Consider the following 7,389-nt stretch of genomic DNA (forward strand, 5'->3'; position numbering starts at 1 on the left):
CACGCAAGTAAGCCACCATATTAATAAAGTACTTTTCTTATTGTTATGTGCCTTTGTGTCAAAATCCTATAGCGGGCCTATATCGAATTATGCCATATATCGAACTCGCCAAAAAACGTTTATTAGTTCGATATATGGCATAATTCGATATAGGCCCGCTATAGGATTTTGACACAAAGGCACATAACAATAAGAAAAGTACTTTATTAATATGGTGGCTTACTTGCGTGCCCTACTTTGGAACAAAATAGTCCTGAATTTTCTTCTGTGTCAACGACTTCGCTGCCTGCGACAGCACGCACGCCTCCACGTTGTCCAACGAGTCGGAGCAGCTGAGGCCGCAACCTTCCACATTCACGCAATAGCGCCGGACCAACGCAAGTGCACTAATCACTTCGGAGGATGTAGGCAATGGGCCATCGTCAATTTCAGTGTTGCTGTCGCTTTGGCTCGTGGTTGGCACGACGTCTGCAACGTAGTCCTCATCTTGTAACTCACCCATGATGGCGACATCGTCCGCACTGACGAACTCGTCGAATGTCGACCCGCCGATAGCTCCCGGGAACTCTGCCAGCTCGCTCCAAACTTCGGCGGAAACACCTGCGGTGTCTTCAGTGCTGTCATCGGAATTTGGGGTGTCATCACCAGGCATGCGGAAGCCGGCATGCCTAAAGCAGTTCTGGATCGTCTCCTTCGTGACATCTGCCCACGATCTACTCAACATAGAAAGAGCTCCGAGCAAGTCGATCTTAAGCTCCCTGCCGACACGAAGGTTCTGCAGCAGCCTCTCCACCAGGCGCTTCCGATAGCCGGCTTTCAGTGCGCTTATAACGCCTTGATCCAGTGGTTGCAGTACAGACGTAGTGTTTGGGGGCAAAAAACACAGCTCAATGTTGCTGAAGGTCATACTGCAGTGGTGCGATGAACAATTGTCCACGAGCAGGCACACCTTGCGATTTTCGCCTACCAAATCATCATTCCACGACGATAGCCACCTGCCGAAAAGCTCCCCGGTCATCCACGCTTTTGAGTTTGCTTGGTAGGTAACTGGAAGTGACAGCGCATTTCGTAAACACCGCGCTGCCGTGCTTTTCCCGATACCCAGAGGTCGAAGCTTTTTCGATCCGTCTAAATTAGCTGCCAACAGCACGGACACACGAGCTTTGTTTGCCTTGCCGCCGCAAGTCTTGTCGCCACGACACGCAAGTGTCTTGTTTGGCAACATTTGCCAAATTGGAGCGGTTTCATCCGCATTAAAAGATATCTTGGGCTTGATATCTTGCTGCGATATCTCGCCAGTTTTCCTCGAGCCATTTGTCTACGCTGTCCAGGTCCGCCGCTCTGCTTTCACTTGTAACAGCTTTGCCAACGATGTCGTGCCGTTCTTTGAACCGTTGGAGCCAGCCTGAACCGCCTTGGAAATCGTTCCTGCCAAGCAGGAAAGCAAGGTCCTTGGCTTTCTGCTCGATCATAGGGCCGCACACCGGGATGTTTCGCGACCGAACGTCCACAAACCATTTGTAAACGGCCGCTTCACCATCTTCGTACACAGCAGTGCACACACGTCGGGCACCACGGGCACCTGGCCTTTTGTCCGACTTGGCCCTGATGTCTGCCTTGTTCTTCAGGATAGTACTCAAGGTGCTCCTTGGAATTTTGTACGCGGCGGCGACGTCGGACTTCTTTTCACCGTGCTCGACCCGATTTATGATTTCGAGTTTTGCGGCGAACGGCAAATTCTGCCTCTTTGCACAAGCCATGATGACAGCGCGCCAATAAAGTTCACAGAGCACCAACAGGCAACACCACCAGCACGGACCACGCTGAATGAGGACTCGAGGAAAACAGGCAGCAGCAGGCACACTAGCATAAAGAAAGAAAAAATGGCGCTCACTTCTACCGCCTCTGCGCCTCGGAGAAAGCACGACGGCCTCTGATTGGCTGTAAGTGCTGCGAGCGGGCCAGGATCATTTCTTGCAGGGGGTTGTTCGCCCGTGCACAACCGGGTCTAAACCACTTTTTCTAGGGTGGCGCCGGCAGTTTTCCCCGCTACCGCGAGGGAAAGCCAACTTGCTGGGGCACTTTTGAGGCACATGGAGTTTGCACAACCGGGTTACAGTGTACTAGAAGGGGCAGTGAAGCGGGCGGCAGCCTCCGCGTGACTCCGGCGGCGTCGCCAGCAGCGGCGGCGCTGCGATCGACCAATCTTGAAGAGGAGCACGCGAAACGTAGCATCAGCTGCGACGCTCGCATGTGCTTGGCGCGCGCTGTGTCTGTGGTTCAGATGTTTGTGCGTAAGCACTTCGCTTATTTTGTCTGTATTATCTACTAAGGACCAGAAACTACAAGAAAGACTGGTTTTCCCCCAGATTCAAACGCATTTTGGGAAAGTACTCGCCGCTTGAATAGAGCCACGCTCTCGAAAACACGGGGACGTTCCATCGCAGTTGAGTCCCATTAGAACATCTTCAACCATTTCGGCAATCAGGATCGAGTGTGTTTAGCTTACAGAACTTGGAAGCGCAGACGAATATCTGATAGAGAGCGAGTACATTCGGATCTTGGGTAATCGCAATAGGGAAGCCGTGTGAGAGGTTAATTAAACATAGCGAGTTGCTGCAACTATGAAAATAAGTCTAAACTAAACAGTTACATGGTGCGCTCGTTCGCTTTGCAACCCCTGTCTACAGCATACTATGCAAGGTCTGAAAAAGAAAAATGAAACAAAATGATTGCGCAAATGAACGCCACACAGAATCACCTGGATTCGTTGCTGAAACAGCTATAATAAAACATTCGTGCACGAATTTGAACAGTCATATACGCCCACAGCAACAATTTCTTTTGAAAAGGACACTGAAATTCACGTATAGAAATCATGCCCCAAACGCAAGGCAAGCAAGCTCAAAAAGATGACTAGCACAGCACTGATGCAGAAAGCCAAGTGGGAACTTAAACTGGCAAAGCAGCTGATTGTATTTATAGTGACCGTGCATGCTTCGGCAAGCATGTTAAACGAGCTACAGCATTTCACGTACAAAATGGACACAGGTCATGGTCTCTGTAATCTGTGATTTAATATGTGACAATGCAACACAGAATAACACACACATGAGGCAGTAGGGCAGAGAGCATTGAGATATGACATTGTTTTACACTAATGCAATGAGAGCATTACCCTAGTAATGAGCAGAAAAACAACCGAATTACTGTACAAAAGGGAAGCCGCTTGCTTTGATTCAGCAAACCCTGACAGCTGGCAAGGTAAAGCTCAGAAAATAAATAACAGCAGGTGAGGAAGGCAAAAGTATAATACATGTTGAGAGAGTTGCCATGCACCTAGTTTAGCCTGCTTAGTTTTAGGTGCTAGGCAGAATTACGTTTCCTCAGCAGATTGGACTTACTCTCGCCTTTCACAAAAAAGTACAGTCGCATAGTAACGTAAAACCCAACAATGCGTGCTGTTAGGCTCTTATAGCGTGAATATCGCAGCCGACCTGCAATGGGGAAGCATGATGAATCATGTGCAACACATCCATAACACTCTCGCTATGAAGTTTGCGACCACTGAATAACGTTCAATAGCAAATAACGTTCCAAACGCTTCTTCGCTCTGGGTCTGCGGACGCTTTAAACAACGAAAGCTTCGCCGTTTGTTTGCTTCGAGACTATACCTGCGCTGCATCCAGAAGCGAAGCAATGGTTCAAGTGTTGTTTTTTTAGAAGCCATTCGCGCGTTATAACATCACACATTGAGAGAAAAGCGGGAGAATCACTTCCAAACAAGCGCTTTCCAGCCAAGGAACCAGCAACACGAGGCACCCGCCTTCAAAATTGAGCGACTGCAGCGCCGCCGCTTCGTTCGCCAGCGGCGGCGTCAGCTGCCCCTATGGGTCGGTGCCTCCGCCCGCTTCACTGCCCTTTCTAGTACACTGTAACCGGGTCTAAACCACTTTTTCTAGGGTGGCGCCGGCAGTTTTCCCCGCCACCGCGAGGGAAAGCCAACTTGCTGGGGCACTTTTGAGGCACATGGAGTTTGATATATCGGTTGTCGTTGCTATTTTCGTTCGATGTAACAGTAACTTTTGCTATATATTCTCAATGTAAATTTACCGTGTTTAGAAATTGTTCGATATACGGAATAATTTGATATAAACGGGTTCGATATAGTCGGGCTCGACTGTATGCTGATTTACTTTGTAACTCTCAGTTTAGGAAAATTTTGCTCCTAAAAAGCACATGGAATGTATGACATTTTAAAAACTACACATTGCTCTAGAGAAATAATTTCATATTTGAAATCTTCTTGCAAATATACATAAACTCAACGAGTTAGCATCTCAATTGATATAAAATTTAAAAGAAAGTTTCAAGACCTCCCCTAAATGGAGATTCCTATAGTTCCAGTAGTTTGTAGTTCTTAGAGGATAGATTGTGTGGGTTGAGTCGACTCCGAATGCTGTTTGTGATCTTGGGCGAATTCACGAAGCAATGGTAATGGTTCGATGATGACACGGCAATGAATTTGTCATTACACTGACTTATGAAGGAACGGAAGAAGGGGAATCGTTGCATGGGCTTGTTTCTTTGTTAGAAACAACTTCGTGAATCCAGCAGACAACGAAGCCAAAGAAAGCATAGGTGACATCATTTCATTGTTTGTCACTGTGGTGTAGTGATGATGACATAAATGGAAATGAAAAAGGTGTTGGACAAGGAAGCACCTTTGCATCGGTGGGGCATGAACCCACAACCTTTGGCTCTGCTTGAGTACTTATCAAGTAGTCATGCTCAGCTGTACTTGGCAGAGACGAAAGTGTTGTGCTCACATGAGTTCTCTGCCAAGCCTAGATGCTAAAACTTCTATTACTACTGTGCACTTCTTGCAGTGGCCACCAACTACTCGTCTGAGCTGGAGCCCATCTCAGAGTTGCTGAACAACAGCCAGGAACTGTTTGCTGTTCCTGACGAGTCGTTTGCCGAGCTACCTCGCGTGACTTCGCCACAACAGCTGCTTGCTTGTGTCAGGTATGCTGAACTACGTATTCCTTTGGGCGTGGAGATAGAGCTACAGTAAACTCTCAGTAAATGGAAATCTCTTAAATGTAGAGCTGTGCGAATAGCAAAATTTTGGGTGCGAAGCGAATTCGAATATTGAAGTGTGAGTGCGAATCGAATATTTTTCGAATATTTCTAGAATATTTTCCGAGTGCTTCGAAGCCAAATTGCAGAAAAAAAAAGAGAGGATTCCTAAGCATATTCTTATGAGATAGCAACATGAAAGTGTTTCTTTTCGCTAGGTTGAAGCGCAATATAGAGGCCGAATTGTATTATGTACATGATTTGGTGCAACGAAAGTGTTGCCGACAACACTTTACATGTGGTAGGCAAACATGCCATTTCCTCAGCCTCTTCTCCTCTTTCATCTTCTGTGGAAGCCAACTGATGTGGCGTTGTGCTCCCTTCAATTCCGGAGGTCCAAATCTGCCTCGTAGACATCGATATATAAATAACATCTGAAATTTTGGATGGATAAAAAGCTCAGCATCCAATTTTTTGGACTTCCTGCCCAAATTTCAGGTCCAAAACAGCATTAATTGAGCCCCCACCTCTGCAACATCTTTCATCTCCATGTTGGAACCAGCGTTTTCTTTAGGTAATACACTTGCGACCGTAGCGGAGCTTGAAAGGCAGCTTTGCCGCAATACCGGGGTGTAATGAGGTGAAGCATATTGAAAATCTAGGGACCACTTCTATTTTCAATCGGACATTGACTGTGTCTTGGCAAAGATTGGCCGTAACGGAGCTTGAAAGGCAGCTTTGCCGCAATACGAGAGTGTAATGAGGTGAAGCATATGAAAATCTGAAGGGGGGCCCTTGGTATTTGTGCAAGGACACGTGCCTGCGGCACATGTCCTTGCACAAATACCAAGGGAAGGCAAGGACGACTCTACATACAGACCGTCAATATGAATACCAGGCCACTCTGGCATCACGGGGTAACCTGCACGCCGACCGAGCAGCTCGAGGCTTCGTACACAACCGAGCGCTCCTTACGTAGACTGCAGCGGACCCGGAGCCAGTTGACCTCCAGATGCCACAATACTGAAATTACCACAGAGGGCGACGCCTACGGTATCCCACCACCTCGTCAAAAGCTTGCGACGAAGGAGGCCACTGCATGGCGTAGACTCCAAACAGGAACCTACAAAAACCTACACACACTACACCGCATGCACCCACATCTTACAGGGATGAATGCCCATGGTGCGGGGCCACACCAACCCTGTACCACATTACATGGGTGTGCACACTACATGACCTTGAACACCACAACATGAACACCTCATGTGAGCAATGGGAGGCACTGCTGTCCAGCCCGGCCCTCGACGACCAGATCAGGCTCGTTCAGAGAGCAGAGCGGATGGCAAGAGCCAGCGGAGCCCTGGACTAAGGGCCCCGACCATCAGCAAGGCCCCTACGGGCAATCCACAGGAGCTTTGCCTGTACATAAATAAAGTTTGTCATCATCATCAGTCAGACGACTGTATTTGTTTTTGGGAAGTTCGAATAGTTCGAATAGTAATATTCCAGTGTGAATCGAATCGAATAGCAAACACTATTAGAAAAATATTCGAAATTTCGAATATTCGCACACCCCTACTTAAATGGAATCGCTGCTTGAATGGAACAGCTGCCTCTTCTATTATGATTGCTTTCATAGTTTTCTTAATATGCATCTCTGTTGATCTCTCAGTAAACGGAACTCCCGTTAAACGGAACCACTATTTTCCTGGTCCCTCCAGGTTCCGTTTAAGGATATTCTGCTGTACTTGAGGAAAGAAATAGTGTTAAAGCTATGACAGCAGCTGCGAGGGGTGCCATATGCTGGCCAGGCAAGGAGGACCCACGTTTGATTGCAGCGCAACAGATGTCAAGTCTGGCTGTCCCACTGCTTACATGCTCTTCCATGACATGCGGATGCCATCCTGTATGTTGTACAGGATGGTATCATTCAGTAATGCGAGTGTCAATTCAGTAATGTCAAGATGCAGGCAGCGATGAGAAATTATGGGGGATGGGCGAATAGCAAATTTGAGGTTCGAAGCGAATCCGAAGCGAATAGTGACTTGGTCTAATAATTTCGAAATCGAATAGTTCGAATATTATTTACCACATTTATTAAGAAAAATGAGCATTTTTGTCAAGACCCTGCACAATATGTTTAAGGATTGGAACTAGGTATGAGTGAATGTCACCTTTTTTGGTTTGGAAAATGAAGTGGAAGCAGCCTTGAATAGTATCAAGATTTGAATAGCATTAGGGTGCAAGTTATAAGTGTGCAATACCTTACAATTTAAAAATTGCTGTACTTAGCGCATATAAGCC

The sequence above is a fragment of the Rhipicephalus sanguineus genome, chromosome 4, assembly GCF_013339695.2.
Source record: "Rhipicephalus sanguineus isolate Rsan-2018 chromosome 4, BIME_Rsan_1.4, whole genome shotgun sequence".
In the NCBI taxonomy this organism is placed as follows: Eukaryota; Metazoa; Arthropoda; class Arachnida; order Ixodida; family Ixodidae; genus Rhipicephalus; species Rhipicephalus sanguineus.